Raw genomic sequence first — 20,288 nt, 5'->3', positions numbered from 1 at the left:
GGACAAGTATGGGTATTTCAGATAGACAAAGTAAAAGTATTTGAGGTAGAGGGGAGAGAAGATACAAATTGAAGTAGATATGAAATATCATAGTTCATGAGGGGAGAGATAAATTTTGCAATATGGAAAAGGCATGAGGTGCAAGTAGGAGAATGGCAGGAACTTGGTTGGACAAGGAGCCAAAAAGGACATAACAAATCTATTAGATAAATCAGTAAATCATGAGAATCATACATACTAGTCAACATCTTTTGGTTTCACATCTAGTGTCCATTTATCCTTTTCTGATGTACTACAGTTTTCCTTAGGATAATCAACCTTCATACTCTTAGTCAAAGATTGGGTGAATATCCTTTGTATACAGCCTCAAGTACGTGATTCAGATTTGGTCATTTAGAGCAAAATACTTACAAAATCAGTGACTGGTTCAGAGATTGTACCATTACATTCATATTACATTTAAAGATTTCTTTTCTGTGACTGTTGGGAAAGAGATTGGCAATTCATTCAACTACATACCAACATTCGGCATATAAGTAAAATGGCTAATTCCTAGGAAACAACAATGATTTTTACAAAAGAGGACATGTGTCAAAAGTAGTTACACTTGCTTTTTGGGAAAAGATGTGATCTTACTCCTCAAAAAAATTCCTCTAAATAATTTCATAAATAAAATACTTGACACAGAATTAAAAACATCCATGCATATGAGGGGACAACAAAATATGAGTGAAAGACAGCTGACAAGGCGAAAAAAGCTATAAAACAAGGCCCACAAAGAGTCAAAATATAAAATAAAACTATCACGAAGTTCAATGCAAGTTGCTAATGATCAAGAAGGTAAAGAAAAATTGGTTATTTTTGTAGAGAACTTAAAATCATGGGGGAAAACAAATGGAAATTATAGAACTCAGAGAATATCAAGGAAATTTCTGCATCCAAACAAGATAGGGTCACTGAGAGTAGATTTATCCTTCTTCTTGAACAACCAAAGCAGGAAAGGAAAAAAAAGAAAATGAAAGAAAGAAAGAAAGAACAAAAATATTAAAATGATTTTGAAGACAATAGACAGGTAATAAAGGACAATAATTCCTAAGAGAGAAAACAAATGAGATGAACACAACAACAGCCTTAACTTACAGCTTTCACAGAATTCCTAGGCTGATGGACATGAGAGGATAGCCAAACCAAGGAAGTTGGACTTTGAAGAACAGGTCAGAGAGGGCTCTGAAAAGCTGCAGAAAGCCTCCCACATCTGAGCACTCGTTAACGGTTGTGTGTGAAGAAACTACAAAAAGCCAGGGAAGAAATCACCTACAAAAATGAGAGTGAAAAATGCCTATTGCTCACACAGAGCCAGGAAAAGTGTCCAGTACCAACTAAAAAGATCATTATTCATAGAATATTGCATAGAGTAGACAGACAATACTTGTGTAAGTAGTAGGGAACAATTATCCCTAAGCTAAGTACTCCTTTTGGCTCCAACTTACAAACCTTAAAAGTAAGACTAAGAGAATCAAACTGTTTCCAACTAATCTAACCATGTCCAAAAAGGACCAACAATATTTACAGGATTTAAAAAATATCCCATCCCCAAAAAGTTAAAATCATAATGTCTGGTATTCACTTACAAATTAGTAGGCACATAGGAAGCAGGCAAATATTCCACATAATGAGGAGACAAGTCAACCAACTGAAACTGACCAAGAAGAAATATATATGTTAAAACTGGAAGATAAATTATTTAGAATAGTTATTGTACCTGAATTTCCTGTGATGAAATACTTAAGTGAAAGCTAAAAAACAGATAAAATCTAATTTTTAAAGACAAAGACTACAATATGTTAGATGAAAAATACACTCAAATATATTACAAGTAGGCAAGATATTAAAGGAAGAAAAATTGAGCAGGCATAGTAACCTCACACATAGCAATATAAACAATCCATAGTGAAATGGAGAAGAGAATTAAAAAAGAAGAGATCAGTGAGTCATGAGATAACTTCAAATAGCCTAATATATATATAAATTCAAATATGAGAAATTCAATTTAACTCAAGATTTGGAAACATGAAGAAATTTTCAAAGCATATCATAATCAAAGTTCTCAAAATAGATGGTAAAAAGAAAATATTAAAAGCAGTCATAAGGATTTCGTGCAGTGGAACAAAGGTAAGTAGAACACTGATTTCTAAGCATAAGACAGTGGAGCAACATTTAAAGTATTAAAGTACTAAACACTTAAAGTACTGAAGTACTTTTATTTATAAAGTGTACTTAAAGTGCTGAAAGAAAAACACTATCAACCTAGAATTCTATAACCAATAAAAGTATATTTTAAAAACAAAAATGAAATAAGAACTTTTAAGACCCACAAAAGAAGACATATAAACAGGAGATGTAATTTAAAAAAAAATCATAGGAAGTACCTCAGGCAGAAAAAGAAAAATATCTAGTAGAAATAAAGATCTATATAAAGGAATACAAAACACATAAATGGTAACTACATAGTAAAATTATAATTCTATTTTTCTTATTTAAATAAATACCTTTACAAAATAATTGATTTATAAAAAAATTAAGAGTATAATGTGGTGATTATGACAATTGTAAAAGTAAAATATATGGCTATAAAAACTCACAGGCCAGGATGTGATAAAGTAACAAACTACTGTAAGATTTTATGTATAATGTTATAATATCTCTTCAAGGTAGATTGTGGTAAGTTAAAGGTGTAACAAACTCAGAAGCATCTATCCAAAATTATTACCCAGTTATCCAACTGAAGAGATCAAGTGGAGTCATAAAAAATATACTCATTCCAAAAAAAGGCACAAAAAGAGGAAAAGCAGAACAAAAAGCAGACGGAAAAATAAAACTGCAAAGCAAGCTGATAGATTAAGATTTAACCACATCACTAATCATATTAAATTTAAATGATCTAAATACCCCAAGTAAAAGGAAGATACTGTCATACCAGGTAAAATCAAGACCAAATCAAATGCTTCCCAGAAGAAACAAACTTTAAATAAAAAGACTCAAATAGACTGATGCAAAAGAAGATAGGAAACAATATTTCATGCTTGTACTTATCAAAAGAAAGCTGTGGTAGCTGTATTAATTTTAGAAAAATTAGATTTTAGAGGAAAGAATATCACTGAAGATGAATAAGTTCATATAAGTACACAGGGGTCAATTCATCAAGAATATATAAGTCAAATATTTATGTATATAATAACAGAATCAAAGAACATGAAGTGAAAAATGGTAGAATATCAAGGAAAAATGGACAAATTCATATTTATAATTAATTAAATACACTATCTCAGTAATTAGTAGAAGCAGCCAGGAAATCAGTAAATGTAACACTCTTAGTTTAATAGATTCAAGTCTATTACAAGTCTAACAAAATAAGCTCTTACAGTGGAATTGAATTCAAAATCAATCACTGAAGTATCACTCAAAAACACTCAAATGATTGGAAATTTAGTGACACATTTTTGAAATAATCCATGGGTAGAAGACACAAAATAAGAAATTTAAAAAAATGTTTTGAGCTGACTGACATAAAAAATAGCATATAAAAATTTGTGATATGCTGCTAATGCAGTAACTAGGGGAAAATATATAGCACAATGATGCCTACACTTGGAAAGAAGCAGCTTTCTAATCAATAACCATCATGATTATCGACGCAAACATTTCAAACACAATTTTAGAAATTTTAGAAAACTGAATTCAATATATAAAACAATGGTAATATCACAATCTAGTACAATTCACCATATTTACAAACTAAAATAAATAGCACAATTGATTATTGCAATTAGCACAGAAAAATTGAGTATTCCAACATCTATTCCTGATAAAAGCTTTCACACAATAGCAATAGAAAAACATTTCTCCAAACTGATAAAGGGCACCTATTAAAAAAAAACACTACGATTTACATCATGTGAATGGTAAAAGATGGAATTATCTAGACATCTGATCAAAAACAAGATGGCCATTGTCAGGGCTCACCTCTTCAATTCAACAATATCCTGGAGATTCTACACAGTGCAATCAGAAGAAAGCAAACAAACATGTAAAATAAAAGCCTAAGTCATCCAGGCTGGAAAGGAAGCAGTAAATTTGTATTTATCTTAAAGGAAATACTTGGCTAAGAAAAAAAAATGAGTATAAAAATATTGTTCAAATTAATAAGTTATTTGGAAGGTTGCAGGTTATATATGAATTGTATTTCTACATGCTAGCAAGAAAATGCAGAAATTGAACTTAAAAAGTCAGTGTTATTTTTTAATATCACAGATATGACATACATAGGGAGGGATAAGTGAATAAAAAGGTAACTGGTAGTCCCATATATTTGGAAGCACACATACACAGATACACAAACACTCGTGCATACTTCCTAAATACCATGGGTTAAAGAAGAAATCACAGTAGAAACTAGACAATGTTCTGAAGTAGATGTGAATAAAATTGTCAAAGGTAGTTAAAGAAATGATGAATATTTTTACCCTAAAAGCTTATATTATTTAAAAATATTTTTGAAAATTTAATTAAGTACTCATCTAAAGAAATTAGAAAAGACCTTAATGTCTAACCAAAGAAAGCAGAAGGAGATAAATAATTAAGAGAAAAAACCTCAATAAATCAAAGGGAAAACATACAGCAGAAAAAATTAAATTAAAAATTAGTTTTCTGAGGGTGGAGCCAAGATGGCGGCATGAGTAGGACAGTGGGAATCTCCTCCCAAAAACATATATATTTTTGAAAATACAACAAATACAACTATCCCTAACAGACGAGAAGACACAATACAACAGCCAGACTACATCCACACCTGCGAGAACCCAGCGCCTGGTGGAAGGGATAAGATACAAGCAGCAGCCTGGCAGGACCCAAGGTCCATCACCCCATTTACCTGCAGGAGGAGAGGAGTCGGAGCGGGGAGGGAGAAGGAGCCCAGGACTGCTAAACACACAGACCTAGCCATCCGCACTAGAGTGCAGACACAGTGCATGCATGGGGTGCTGGAAACTAAGGAAGCAGGACAGTAAGACCTGTGAGCGGGTCCTGAAGCCAGCACCCCTGTGACAAAGAAAACCGAGTGGTTTTTGAAAGTCCTAAAGAGACAGGGTCCCCACAGCTGGACGGAAGCATACGGGGTTACAGTCGAGCAGCTGGAAATTCCAGGGAACTCTGGGCGCACTAACATCCTGGGCAACAGCTCTGAGAACCCTCACGGAGGTAAACAGCCAAACAGCCACATGTCCATTACCCCTCTGGGGCCCCACCATAGCAGAGCAGGTGCCTGAGGCTGGCAAGATACTGAGACCCAGTCTACACGAAATTGCCCAACACAAGCCACTAGGGGTCGCAGTTGTCCCAGTAAAGAAAGGCCAGTAGCAAGTGGAAAGTTTGGCACCCCCAGCTGACAGTAAATAGCACCTATCAACATGAAAAGGCAAAAAAATATGATCCAGACAAGACTAACCCAGACAGCTTCAGCATCTGCTACATCTTCCCCTGAGAAGGAACCTGGGAAGATAGATTTAACCAGTCTTCCTGAAAAAGAATTCAAAACAAAAGTCATAACCATCCTGATGGACTTGCAGAGAAATATGCAAGAACTAAGGAAGGAGAATACAGAAATAAAACAAGCTCTGGAAGGACATCAAAACAGAATGGACGAGATGCAAGAGACCATTAATGGACTAGAAAACAGAGAACAGGAACGCAGAGAAGCTGATGCAGAGAGAGATCAAAGAATCTCCAGGAATGAAAGACTTCTAAGAGAGCTGAGTGACCAATTGAAATGGAACAATATCTGCATTATAGGGGTTCCAGAAGAAGATGAGAGAGAAAAAGGGATAGAAAGTGTCTTTGAAGAAATAATTGCTGAAAACTTCCCCAAACTAGGGGAGGAAAAGGCCTCTCAGACCACAGAGGTACACAGAACTCCCATGACAAGGGAACAAAGGAGAACAACACCAAGACACATAATAATTAAAATGGCAAAGATCAAAGACAAGGACAGAGTATTAAAGGCAGCCAGAGAGTAAAAAAGGTCACCTACAAAGGAAAACCCATCAGGCTATCTATCTTCAGACTTCTCAACAGAAACCCTACAGGCCAGAAGAGAATGGCATGATATACTTAATGCAATGAAACAGAAGGGCCTTGAACCAAGAATACTGTATCCAGCATGATTATCATTTAAATATGAAGAAGGGATTAAATAATTCCCAGAGAAGCAAAAGTGGAGGGAATTTGCCTCCCACAAACCACCTCTACAGGGCATCTTACAGGGACTGTTCTAATTGGGACCACTCCTAAAAAAAGCACAGAACAAAACACCCAACATATGAAGAAGGGAGGAGGAGGAATAAGAAGGGAGAGAAATAAAGAATCATCAGACCATGTTTATAATAGCTCAATAAGCAAGTTAAGTTAGACAGTAAGATAGTAAAGAAGATAACCTTGAACCTTTCATAACCACAAACTTAAAGCCTGCAATGGCAATAAGTACATACCTTTTAATAATCACCCTAAATGTAAATGGACTGAATGCAACAATCAAAAGATACAGAGTAATAGAATGGATAAAAAAGCAAGACCCATCAATATGTTGCTTACAAGAGACTCACCTCAAACCCAAAGATATGCACAGACTTAAAGTCAAGGGATGGAAAAAGATATTGCATGCAAACAACAGAGAGAAAAAGGCAGGTGTTGCAATAAGAGTATCAGACAAAATAGACTTCAAAATAAAGAAAATAACAAAAGATAAAGAAGGACATTACAAATGATAAAGGGCTCAGTCCAACAAGAGGATATAACCATTATAAATATATATGCACCCAACAGAGGAGCACCAGCATATGTGAAACAAATACTAAAAGAACTAAAGGAGGAAATAGAATACAATGCATTCATTCTAGGAGATTTCAACACACCACTTACTCCAAAGGACAGATCCACCAGACAGAAAATAGGTAAGGACACAGAGGTACTGAACAACACACTCGAACAGATGGACCTAATAGACATCTACAGAACTCTACATCCAAAAGCAACAGGATACACATTCCTCTCAAGTGCACATGGAACATTCTCCAGAATAGACCAGATACTAGGTCACAAAAAGAGCCTCAGTAAATTCCAAAAGATTGAAATCCTACCAACCAACTTTTCAGACCACAAAGGTATAAAACTAGAAATAAATAGTACAAAGAAAGCAAAAAGGCTCACAAACACATGGAGGCTTAACAACAGGCTCCTAAATAATCAGTGGATCAATGACCAAATCAGAATGGAGATCAGGCAATATACGGAAACAAACGACAACAATACAAAGCCCCAAGTGCTGTGGGATACAGCAAAAGCAGTCTTAAGAGGAACGTATATAGCAATCCAGGCATATTTAAAGAAGGAACAACAATCCCAAATGAATAGTCTAATGTCACAATTATCAAAATTGGAAAAAGAAGAACAAATGAGGCCTAAGGTCAGCAGAAGGAGGGACATAATAAAGATCAGAGAAGAAATAAATAAAATTGAGAAGAATAAAACAATAGCAAAAATCAATGAAACCAAGAGCTGGTTCTTCGAGAAAATAAAAAAAATAGATAAGCTTCTAGCCAGACTTGTTAAGAGGAAAAGAGAGTCAATACGCATCAACAGAATCAGAAAAGAGAAAGAAAAAATCACGACGGACCCCACAGAAATACAAAGAATTATTAGAGAGTACTATGAAAACCTATATGCTAACAAGCTGGGAAACCTAGGAGAAATGGACAACTTCCTAGAAAAATGAAACCTTCCAAGACTGACCCAGAAAGAAACAGAAAATCTAAACAGACAAATTACCAGCAACGAAATTGAAGCAGTACTCAAAAAATTACCAAAGAACAAAACCCACGGGCCAGATGGATTTACCTCAGAAGTTTATCAGACATACAGAGAAGACATAATACCCATTATCCTTAAAGTTTTCCAAAAAATAGAAGAGGAGGGAATACTCCCAAACTCATGCGATGAAGCCAACAGCACCCTAATACCAAAACCATGCAAAGACCCCACCAAAAAAGATAACTACAGACCAATATCCCTGATGAATGTAGATGCAAAAATACTCAAAATATTAGCAAACCGAATTCAAAAATACATCAAAAGGATCATACACCATGACCAAGTGGGATTCATTCCAGGGATGCAGGTATGGTACAACATTCGAAAATCCATCAACATCATCCACCACATCAACAAAAAGAAGGACAAAAACCACATGATCATCTCCATAGATGCTGAAAAAGGATTCGACAAAATGCAACATCCATTTATGATAAAAATTGAACAAAATGGGTATAGAGAGCAAGTACCTCAACATAATAAAGGCCATATATGAGAAACCCACAGCCAACATCATACTGAACAGTGAGAAGCTGAAAGCTTTTCCTTTGCGATTGGGAACAAGACAGGGATGCCCACTCTCCCCACTGTTATTCAACATAGTTATGGAGGTTCTAGCCATGACAATTAGACAAAACAAAGAAATACAAGGAATCCAGATTGGTAAAGAAGAAGTTAAACTGTCACTATTTGCAGATTACATGATATTGTACATAAAAAACCCTAAAGACTCCACTCCGAAACTACTAGAGCTAATATTGGAATTCAGCAAGTTGCAGGATACAAAATTAACACACAGAAATCTGTGGCTTTTCTATACAGTAACAATAAACTAATAGAGAAATCAGGTAGTCAATTCCATTCACAATAGCATCAAAAAGAATAAAATGTCCAGAAATAAACCTAACCAAGGAAGTGAAAGATCTATACCCTGAAAACTATAAGACACTCCTAAGAGAAATTAAAGAGGTCACTAACAAATGGAAACTCATCCCATGCTCCTGGCTAGAAAGAATTAATATTGTCAAAATGGCCATCCTGCCCAAGGCAATATACAGATTTGATACAATTCCTATCAAACTACCAACAGCATTCTTCAATGAACTGGAACAAATTGTTCAAAAGTTCATATGTAAACACCAAAGTCCTCAAATAGCCAAAGCAATCCTGAGAAGGAAGAATAAAGTAGGGGGGATCTCACTCCCCAACTTGAAGCTCTGTTACAAAGCCACAGTAATCAAGACAATTTGGTACTGGCCCAAGAACAGAGCCACAGACCAATGGAACAAAATAGAGACTCCAAACATTAACCCAAACATATATGGTCAACTAATATTCGATTAAGGGGCCATGGACATACAATGGGGAAATGACAGTCTCTTCAACAGATGGTGCTGGCAAAACTGGACAGCTACATGTATGAGAATGAAACTGGATCACTGTCTAACCCCATAGGCAAAAGTAAATTCGAAATGGATCAAATACTTGAATGTAAGTCATGAAACCATAAAACTCTTAGATAAAAACCTAGGCAAAAATCTCATGGACATAAACATGTGTGACCTCTTCTTGAACATATCTCCCCCGGCAAGGGAAACAAATGCAAAAATGAACAAATGGGGCTACATCAAGCCGAAAATCTTCTGTGCAGCAAAGGACCCCATCAATAGAACAAAAAGTTATCCTACAGTATGGGAGAATATATTCGTAAATGACAGATCCGATAAAGGGTTAACATCCAAAATATATAAAGAGCTCACACCCCTCAACAAAGAAAAAGCACATAACCCAATTAAAAAATGGGCAGAGGAGCTGAATAGACAGTTCTCTAAAGAAGAAATTCAGATGGCCAACAGACACATGAAAAGATGCTCCACATCACTTGTCATCAGAGAAATGCAGATTAAAACCACAATGAGATATCATCTCACACCAGTAAGGATGGCTACCATCCAAAAGACAAACAACAACAAATGTTGGCGAGGTTGTGGAGAAAGGGGAACCCGCCTACACTGCTGGTGGGAATGTAAATTAGTTCAACCATTGTGGAAAGCAGTATGGAGGTTCATCAAAAATGCTCAAAATAGAAATACCATTTGACCCAGGAATTTCACTTCTAAGAATTTACCCCAAGAATGCAGCACTCCAGTTTGAAAAAGACAGATGCACCCCTATGTTTATTGCTGCACTATTTACAATAGCCAAGATATGGAAGCAACCTAAATGTCCATCGGTAGATGAATAGATAAAGAAGAGGTGTTACATATACACAATGGAATATTACTCAGCCATAAGAAAAAAACAAATACTACCATTTGCAACTACATGGATGGAGCTAGAGGGTATTATGCTCAGTGAAATATGCCAGGCAGAGAAAGACAAGTACCAAATTATTTCACTCATATGTGTAGTATAAGAACAAAAGAGAACTGAAGGAACAAAATAGCAGCAGAAGCACAGAACCCAAGAATGGACTAACAGTTACCACAGGGAAAGGGACTGGGGAGGATGGCTGGGAAGGGAGGCATAAGGGCGGGAAAAAAGAAAGGGGGCATTACGATTAGCATGTGGGGCACGTGGAGGGCTGTGCAACACAGAGAAGACAAGTAGTGATTTTACAGCATTGTACTATGTTGATGGACAGTGACTGTGAATAGGTATGTGGGGGGGACTTGGTGAAGGGGGGAGCCTAGTAAACATAATGTCCTTCATGTAATTGTAGATTAATGATACCAAAATAAAACTATTTAAAAAATTAGTTTTCTAAAAAAGCTAATGAAATTGACTGATTTCTCTTGAAATAAATCAAGATAAAAAATAACCAATATCGATATCAAATCATCACATCATATACCTTACACTTATGGAATGTTTTCTGTCAATTACGTATAAATAAAGCTAGTAAAAACAGTATTAGGAACTTAAAAGGGGCCATAATATAGAATCAACAGATATTTAAAATTATGAGCAGGACCACATTAGGCCATTTTGAGGAGATTTATGCCAATTATTTGCAGTTTGTGAGAAATTAATAAATTCCTAGAAAATGCAAGGCACTAAAATAAACCCAAGAATAGAAAATCTCTTTAGTGCTACTAAAATTAAATTGAATTATAATAAGAATAATGATAATTGTAATAGTGATAGCAATTCTAGGAAAACTTCCCACAACAAAAGTTTCAGGTCTGTATGTCCTCACCAGTAAATTTTCAATTTAAGTCGCAACAAGTTTCATTCTTCAATAAATGCAAGTACAAGAAAAAAGATGATTAGTACTTCAATTTATTTGAAGGAAGCCAGTCTAACACTGATCCAAAAAACCTGTAAAGATTATAAAATAATGAAAGGCTAATCTTCCCCAACATCTAGATGCAAAAATGATGAACAAAATGTTACCAACCTGGATACATAACAAAACTTCCCATCCCAACCTCCTAGGAATTTGATGTTAGAAACTTAGTGTAAGGGCAGAAATATCAGTGAATATAATTCACACCACTGACATTTAAAAAATGATATGGCCTTCTCAACATTTATGCCTAAAAAAAACTGTCAAAAATCAGTGCTTCACAATAAATTAAATATCCTTTCAGCAAATAAGAATTGAATAGAGGTTTCTTAATTTAATAAAGGGTGTTTTACAAAGATCTTGTAGTAAACATCATGTTTAATAAATTAATACAGAAAACAATTTTCCACTATTTAATAAAAAATAACATGCCTAACTCTACTGCACTTCAGATCATATTGAATATATTTATCAAGTGCAGTGAAAAAAGAACACTATTAAAAGTCATAAGAATTGGAAAATAAATATTATCACTACCAAATATGATTACATACAAGAAATTCCAAAGAATTAGCAAATAAAAGTTACTGGAATTAATAAGTGAATTCATCAGTTATTAAGGTATAAAATATCATAAAAATATCAACTGCATAGAAATATAAAATATATATGTCATATATATACATATATAAACATTGGAAAAAAAAGAAAATCAAAACAAATGAGGTAATATACCATGCTGATGAATTCAGACTAAATAGTGCAAACTGGATCAAAATACCAATGCCAATACAACATGATAAGATGTTCTAAAAGTATACAGAAATGCAAACAATAGAGAAAACCAAGGTAATCTTGGGGAAAAAAAGAGAGAAGTTAGGAGGACTTATTCTCCTAGATACTATCTTATCATAAAGTTAAAATATACAGTATTATAGGTACAAGGATAAGCAAATAGATCTGTAAAATGGAGCGTTATTCTGCAACATACTCATGTGGATATCTGATTTAAAAAAATAAATTCTATAAATCAGTAGGGAAAGGGTCTACTTCTCATTAGGTGGTACAGAGTCAAATATTCATCCATATTGAATTATATTTTTAGGAAATCTACTTCACTTTATATCAAATAAGAAAAATTAAGTTCAGGTGGATAGGTGTGTATCTGAAAGTTATAATATTAAAGATTTTAGATAATATAGGAAACTTTAAATGAATTTAAAATAGGGAAGGAGTTTTAAAACAGGATATAAATACTAATCAAACAATACTATATAAAATGATAATAAATTTGGTGATTTCTAATTACAAATTTCTGATTATAAAAATGAAATCAAATGAAAATTCAAGCAAATGCATGGGAGTAGATATTTTAACACATATTGTTGACAAAGGCTAATATATGGATTATATATCAAACTCTTACTAAACAATAAAAGAGAGACGAATAGAAAAATGTGCAAGCAATTTGAAAGGCACTGCACAAAAAAAGATGCCCTATTAACAGTAAAAATATAAAAATGCATTCAATCGCACTAACAATCAGGAAAATACACATTAGAACTAGATGCCTCTACTCTCACATCAAAATAGTTGAAATGGAACTCTGACAACCTCAAATGTTATCAAGGATGAGGAGCAACTGTACCTCTTTCTGTTGCTGTTAATAGTAGAAATCAGTATAATCATTTTGGAAAGTGCTTTAACATTATATATCAAAACTGAATATATGCACACTACCTGAACAGTACATCCCATTCCTCGGCATATCCTCCACACAGATTCATTACATATGTACCAACAGACATTTATAGGAATGTTCATAATGATGTAGTCTACAATAACCTAAAAGATAAATAATATACACATGCACCATCAGTAGAACAAATATACAAACAATGATGTAGTCATATAATTGAATTCTGAAAATGAAAATGTATAAAGTATAAATATATGTCACAACATGAATGAACCTCACAAATATAGTATCAAATAAAGGAAGCACAGACAAAAGAATACAAAATGTACCATTCTAAGTAAATCACAAAAAACAGTCATGATAGTATTATAGAGCATCAGACTTAGATGATAAGTGTAAGGAAAAACACTGTATAAGCTATATCAAGATAGTGGCTTCCTGAGAGGGTGGATGGTTGTGAGAAGGGATGATGATTAGGATAGGACAAGGTGGTGTCATTCTATTTCTCAAACTGTGTTGCTTGCAGATGTGTTCGTTTTGTGACTCATCCTTGTGTTTTCTGGGGCAGGGTAGCTACATATTTCTGTATGTATCTTATTTTTCATTAATAAATGTTTAAGAAGAAATGATTTAATAATCTTAAGGTATACTTGTATATTAGAAAAAAAAGGAATGCATTGCCAAACCATGCGATTCCCAATTATCTAAGAGTGTAATGAATCTTGGACTTGAGGTTTGAAAACTTGGATTTAAACCCTACAATTATGATCGATATGCATTTTTACAAGGTACATTCATCTATCAGTCTCAGTTTTATCTGTAATAGGAAAATGAAACATTTTTAGGAAAGATAAAGACATATCTTAGATGTTATTATGAGGATTAAATGGCGTAATGCTGATTTTAACTCAGAAATAAGTTAGCCAAAGCCAGTCTTTTTCCAGTTTTATTGCTAAAACTAGTAGTGAATGCACCATGGCCTTCTACCAAAATTATTCCAAAGTCAGGATTCCTGTGTTTCCAGGATTCTCAAACTTTGTTTTCCTTTCATAAAACAAATTGGTAACATCTTTTCCTTCATGTAACATTCTGCTTGAAAACCTCTCACTATAGGATGAAGTTGAATTTTCTTTACATTACAGAGAAGGCTGTTTTCCACTTCTATTCTTCATTCCCTCTCCATTCTCATCTTCCACAAATTTGCCTCGTGAAACCTGTTCTTACAGCAGCACTTCTCACCGTTCCCCATACCCCTTTTTTTAACACCGTATCTTTGAACAAAGTGATCTGTGACTGAAATGTACCCTCCCGTTGTCTCTGACAAATGCTTATTCTTCCTTCCAGAAGCAGCTAAAATTATCCTCTTCTATGAAATCTTACGGGTTTCCCTGACATATTCAATATGTCTAAGATCTGAACTTCTCTCAGTTACTTCATCAGTATCTCTGGGTTAACTCTGGGGGAAATTCGTCATGATCCGTTAGTCTGTTCCTAGATTACTAGTTAGCCAAGTTTCAGAATTTTGCTGGCATTTCCATAGAAGTGATTTTTGTTTCTTCTTTTCTAACAGGACTGAGAAAAAATAAAGTGGAAGAGATAAAGGCTGGCGATGATTGGCAAGGGGTTAGGGGGAGCAAACGTTAACTCTTTTGAAATAAGTCTGAGAGTAAATATTTTCCTTTTACTTTGCTATACTCCCCAAATTTTGCTCTGTGTGAAGGTGCTCTCGAGTGAAGCAAGGGATAGAGAGGGTTGAAAAAGCTGTGGTTTTACCACTAAACATTAAGGAATCTAAGTGATGCATCACATTAAAGAACAGGAATGAAAGTATAGCCAAATCAAGTTAGCAACTTTCTGCAATGGGGGCCACAGCCCACATTGTCATGCCCTTACATACCAGGAAGAGTCAATTTTGATGTTTGTTACCAATATCTACTGTTTTTTCAACTATATTACCATTGTTGCTTAATTGAATCTGTATTTCCTCCTAGAATACTAGCGATTTTCATTCATTTTATAATATCTGGCATACTGAGTAATGTGAGAGAATCAGGAAGCATTCTCCCAAGAATAAATCTTGTTCCTAGTCAAATAGGCCATATACAGATCTGCCATTGTAAAAAGGAGCTCCATCACAAACCTATAATTTGGAGTGTGAAATTTGGAAACCTTTTAATAGGTTTAGATTTTTTGAAGCCAAAGCATTTCATGATTCCAGCATTTCTCTCACAATTAGCATTTACATGGACCTTTTAGGAAAGATGACTTTCAGCTAATTTGGAAGATAATTGCTTATCTCACCTAAATACTCACTTGGGACATGCAAAGTAAATTTTGGATGCCCTATGTCATGCCAAATGAGACACAATTTTTCATGAGTCTCTCATGTTTCTGTAAAACTTGCCAGAGACATACTACTGCCCTTTTTCCTGGACTATATTCTAAGGACATTTGTACTACCCTAATTTTTTCCTTTTTTTAAAATAATAAACTTTACTTTTTCAGCCATTTTCGGTTTATGGAAAATTAAGCTGATAGTCCATATCTCCTACATACCTCCATTTCCTTCTAGTTTTCTCTATTAAGATTTTGCATTCTCTATTATTACATTTTGTTAAAATAATGGAGCAATATTGGCATATTATAATTAACTAAAGTTCATAGTATACATTAGAGTTCATTCTTTGTGTTGTATAATTCTTTGACAAATGCATAAGGTCATGTACCCACCATGAGAGTATCATGTACAATACCTTCACTGCCCTAAAAATCTCTGTGTTGTACGTATTCATTCTTTCCTTCCTCCTCCAAACTCCAGTTAACCGTGTTCTTTTTCTTCCTCTATAGTTTCACCTTTTTCTGTCATATAGTTGGAATCATACACTATGGATCAGTAATGATGATAAACATATATTTAATCTTTTCTCTGTTCCTGGTGCAGAGCTTCTAAAACTTTGGAATTTCCTAAGTGATAAGGATTACAGGAGCTGCTTCTGTTATTCATAACAAGCTCCTTTCAACCATACAGCTTCAGAATTGGAGCTGCTTGCCAGAAGAATCCACCATGTGATTAGAGTTGCAATTTTCAGTCTTTCACCAATGCCACACTGTCTTGGTTACTGGAGCTATGTAGTATGTCTAGAAGTTGGGTAGGTCAAGCCTCCAACTTTGTTCCTCTTAAGTATTATATTGACTGGTTTTTCTTGTTTGATTTTTTCATTTGTGATGTGAACTTTAATGCAATTTGTGTCCTGTTCTGAATAGGTAAGATGTTGGGACCTTTTGCCTCTTTTAGGCCTGTGATGGCCGCAGACTGGAGGTTTCCATCCTCCCTCATTACTTCCACATTCGCGGCCTAACTAGCTTCCCGTGCGCGTGCTCTTGGCCCTAACTCCGCCTTCCCTCCTAACCGGAAACCTGCCTAAAGACCCTAGTGACAGATGAGATAATCAATTCCCATTGGTTTCTGTTACTTCCTTATCTTCCCCTATATAACCAAGCCTCTGATGGAATAAAGCTGAGTTTTGCTGCGCCGCCAAGGCTGACACATCTCCCAGCTTGGTGTGCTTTGTTTTCCCCTGATCTCTGTGGAGGGTGACCAAGCCGCCGACACTTGCCCTCTCACTCAGCCCCAGGAATAACAGGCTGGTCCTGCTTGTCCCCTCGCCTTCTTGTTGCTGAAGAGCAACAGTAAGATGCCTTTTTGTCTTTGGTTTTCTGCAGTTTGAACATGGTACACCTAGGTGTAGATTTTTTATATCTATCCTTCTTGGTCTTCACTGTTTTATGGATATATGGTTCGGTGTCTGTTAGTTTTGGAATACTCAGCCATTATTACCTCGAATATATCTACCAGTACTTGGGTGAGCCCATTAAAAGCATTTTTAACTTGTTACAGTTTTTATTTCTAGCATTCCCTTTTGATTCTTTCTTTACATTTCAATCTCTCTGTAATCACCCATCTATTCTTTTATGCTATTTTTTCCATTAGTGCCTTTAGCACTTCCTCATATTTTAAATTGCCTGATAATTCCAAAATCTGTCATTTAATATGAATCTCTTCCTTGCTTTGTCTCTTCAAACTGTTTGTCTTACAGCATGCCTTGTAATTTTGTTGTTGTTGTTCAAGACATGATTTAGTTAATAATAGAAATCAAGATAAATAAGCCTTTATTATGATAAATTGTTTATTTAAGTAGTAGTTATACTGTACTTACTCTTTGCTCTAGTTGTAGGTGTTTTAGGCTTCGGTCTTCTCTAGTATTCTTGATTTTTCTCTCTCAATTGCCATTGGGTTTCTCTAAAACTTTTTCTTTTAAATAGAGTGAGCCTTGTGGTTCCATTAGGTATCATCCTGTGTTATTACACAGAAGCCTTGTCAATGTGGTGGTAAAATGTTGGAGAAGGGAAGCATTCTATAATCTTATGATTGTCTTTTAGCGGGCCTTGGATGGCTTGATCCTTCACAAGTGCTTCTCAGCTGTCAACTTTCTCCCTAGTTGAGAGAGGAGAGCTAGAGCAGGTTGAAGCTGGGTTTTTCCCTTCTTCCACTTAGGTAGGTGTAGCGCCAGAGGGTTTCAGTTCCGGCCAATTTCACTCTGGATTCGCTGAGACCAATAAATGACAACGGAGCATTGGGAAAAGGGTTCAGACCCAGTTTTATTCACACAGCTATGGCTGACTGCTTAGATTACATCTGCTGCATCCATGCAGCAAGCCTGCGACCTACAATCCACAAAGAGTACTGGGTGGAGGTCTTTATAAAGCAACAAGAGATAATAATGGCGCATGGTCAACATATGTGCAAGCATGCGCTTACACAGTAGACCAAGTATTATATTACCATGAGATAGCATTGCAGATGCACAGTGGCAAGTAGATCAGGGTCAGGTGAGCATCTTGGCCATGGGAACCCCATTTTCCATTTTCTTTACAGTAGGTAAGGTAGTTTTCCTTGAGGGCTGGTAGGTAAAATTCTCTGGTTATATTTCAAAATGTTACTTGTTCCTTACACTTGTTGATGCACAAGGGGACTTTCCTCTGATCTTTACCATAAGAATATGTTAGGGCTCCTGGAGGTAAAGTCATGAAAGTGTGGAGCCCTCCTAAGACTGGGCCACCAAAAATGTTTAACTCTCAAACTAGTCTACAGTCACCCTATACTAGTTCATCAATTACAGTTTAGGTTTTTTAAACCAGTTTCTGGCTCTAGTGATTTCTGCTCCAAGTTGTGACTCCCTCTATTCTGCTTTTCAGGGTGTAGGTTTGCTACATGACATCAATTATTTGATGAATCTAAAAAAGTTGTTGATTTTTTAGTTTATTTTATTTTTGGTGTAATGGAAGTGATCATTTCCAAGTTATTTACATGTCAGAGCGAAAAAAACAGAACTGAATAATCTTTTTAAAGGTGTTTATATAACAAACAGCCTTGGAAAAAGGAAATAATGTCTCCATACTAAGTGAAAAGGGCAAGTTTGTTAATAGTATTTAAAGACATAGTGCTTCCTTCCATATAAAATAGCAGACGTATTTACTGTCCAGAATTGAAACGATAATATCTCCTTTCAGAGCAAAGGGCATTCTTGTTGATGGCCCTTTATAACAGATTGAGATTCCTTATGCTTAGGGTTTTCTTTAATGCAATACACTGTGTTTACAGGGTGTAATCTAGTTCTCTTTCTTTAAGAATAAGATCTCTCAGAAGTCATGCAAGCATGTTTCTATTTTGACTAACTTTTTGTCTGAAAGTAGAGTGAAATTTAAGACTTTGTAGTTCTTGACACAAAATATACCTTCATGAATTAGAGAAATATATTCCAGATATTTTCAAGTAATGGCATATGAAGAATGCAGATAATTAACAGCATTCATATTGAACTATTCCAGTACCAACCATAGTACAAGATGCAAAATAAATGCCATTTGAATGAATAAGTTCACAAATGAGTGTTGTGACAGTTAATTTTATGTGTCAATTCGGAGGGATTTTTGGATAAGATTAACATTTAAATCAGTGAAATCTGAGTAAGCTGTTTGCCTTCCATAATGCAGATGGATCTCATCCAATCAGCTGAAGGCCTGAATAGAATAAAAAGACCAGCCTCCTGGAGTAAATCTTCTAGCAGACTACCTTTAGAGTTTATCTGTCCTACTGACCTTAGAACAGAACCTGCACCATCAGCATTCCTGAGTCGCAAGCTTGCCACCGCACTGCAACTTCTGGACTTGCTAGCTTCCATAATCACTTGAGCTGATTCTTTAGGATGAATCTCTTTTCTTATACCTAACATCCTATTGGTTATGTTTCTCTGGAAAACCTTTACTAATACAAATGTCTTTAAAACATATTGCACTGTGAGATAGAATAAATAATTTGGAAAAATAGGAAAACAACAATTCTGCTTCAGTTCTTTAGCAAAAGAACAGTAGAACAACATATTGAAAGCCTGAAAATTGTGTAAGTTTGATTATCTTTTGGCAGAGTTCATGAACCATCTATTAACTTGACCTCAATTCATTTGGAACCTAAAATAAAGTAGCTGACTTGTTTTTTATAACCTCATTGCTTTTGCCCTTTCATATATTAAGTAAGTAGCTACTGAAAAGATTAATGCACACTTCTGTGACTAAAATTGAAACACCACAATGTTTTAAAAAATAAATAAAAGGTCTAAAATTTAACAACTTAATGAGTTATTCATTACCTGATTTCTTTTCTCCATGGGATTTCAAAGAGCAAAGACCTGAATAATTTGCATTTTGAATTGATAATTTTTTTATGTTGGCCATTCACGTGGAATAATGTATCAGGATGAGACAGTGTTGAGCCACACAGCATCAGACATGCTCAGGAAAACTAGCTGGAGGGCTATAAAATTGTGAAGCAGAACTATGTATCCAGAATTTCACAAACTGATCCCAAACATAACTGATAGTTCTTGGAAAAATAAGACATTGGAAAATAAACTGTCTTGCACACCTCAATTCATATGGAATTGAAATATTTGTATGAATACGAAATGGAGCTCACTGAAATTTTGCCTATCAAAGGTCAACTTTTATTTGAATAGATTCTTAACAGAATTATGGACTAATCAGTTCCCTGGAAATTTTTAGGCTCTGAAATTCTTGTATCATTGCTCAACTTTCATGATCCCAATATATGGCTTTATGGTTATTCATTATCAAAACATAAAGCATCACATTTTTATGTTAAAAAAACTTTAATGCTTACTATCACTAATTCAATCTTAAAATCTGTCTTTCAGATGCTTCAGCATCTATAATTAATATAGAAATCTAATGATTTCTTTTTGAACCATCAGTGAAGATCAAGTGCATTAGTGCATGTAGTTCCTTACCAAGAGTCTCCCAATT

At 35.0% G+C, this 20,288-nt stretch overlaps 1 long non-coding RNA gene across 3 annotated transcripts in view; it reads right to left on the bottom strand.

Annotated features, from left to right (window-relative positions):
- LOC140843514 (uncharacterized) overlaps positions 1-20,288 on the bottom strand; it is a 136,074-nt gene that overhangs the window by 91,871 nt on the left and 23,915 nt on the right. For all 3 annotated transcript variants that reach the window (XR_012121353.1, XR_012121352.1, XR_012121354.1), the window contains one exon: positions 12,950-13,054. This is a non-coding gene — a long non-coding RNA (uncharacterized lncRNA). The remainder of the gene's footprint in view (positions 1-12,949; positions 13,055-20,288) is intronic.

This window comes from Manis javanica, chromosome 9 (genome assembly GCF_040802235.1).
Source record: "Manis javanica isolate MJ-LG chromosome 9, MJ_LKY, whole genome shotgun sequence".
Classification (NCBI taxonomy): Eukaryota; Metazoa; Chordata; class Mammalia; order Pholidota; family Manidae; genus Manis; species Manis javanica.
The sequence above is the reverse complement of the archived record's forward strand: the minus strand, read 5'-3'. Positions and strand labels throughout refer to the sequence as shown.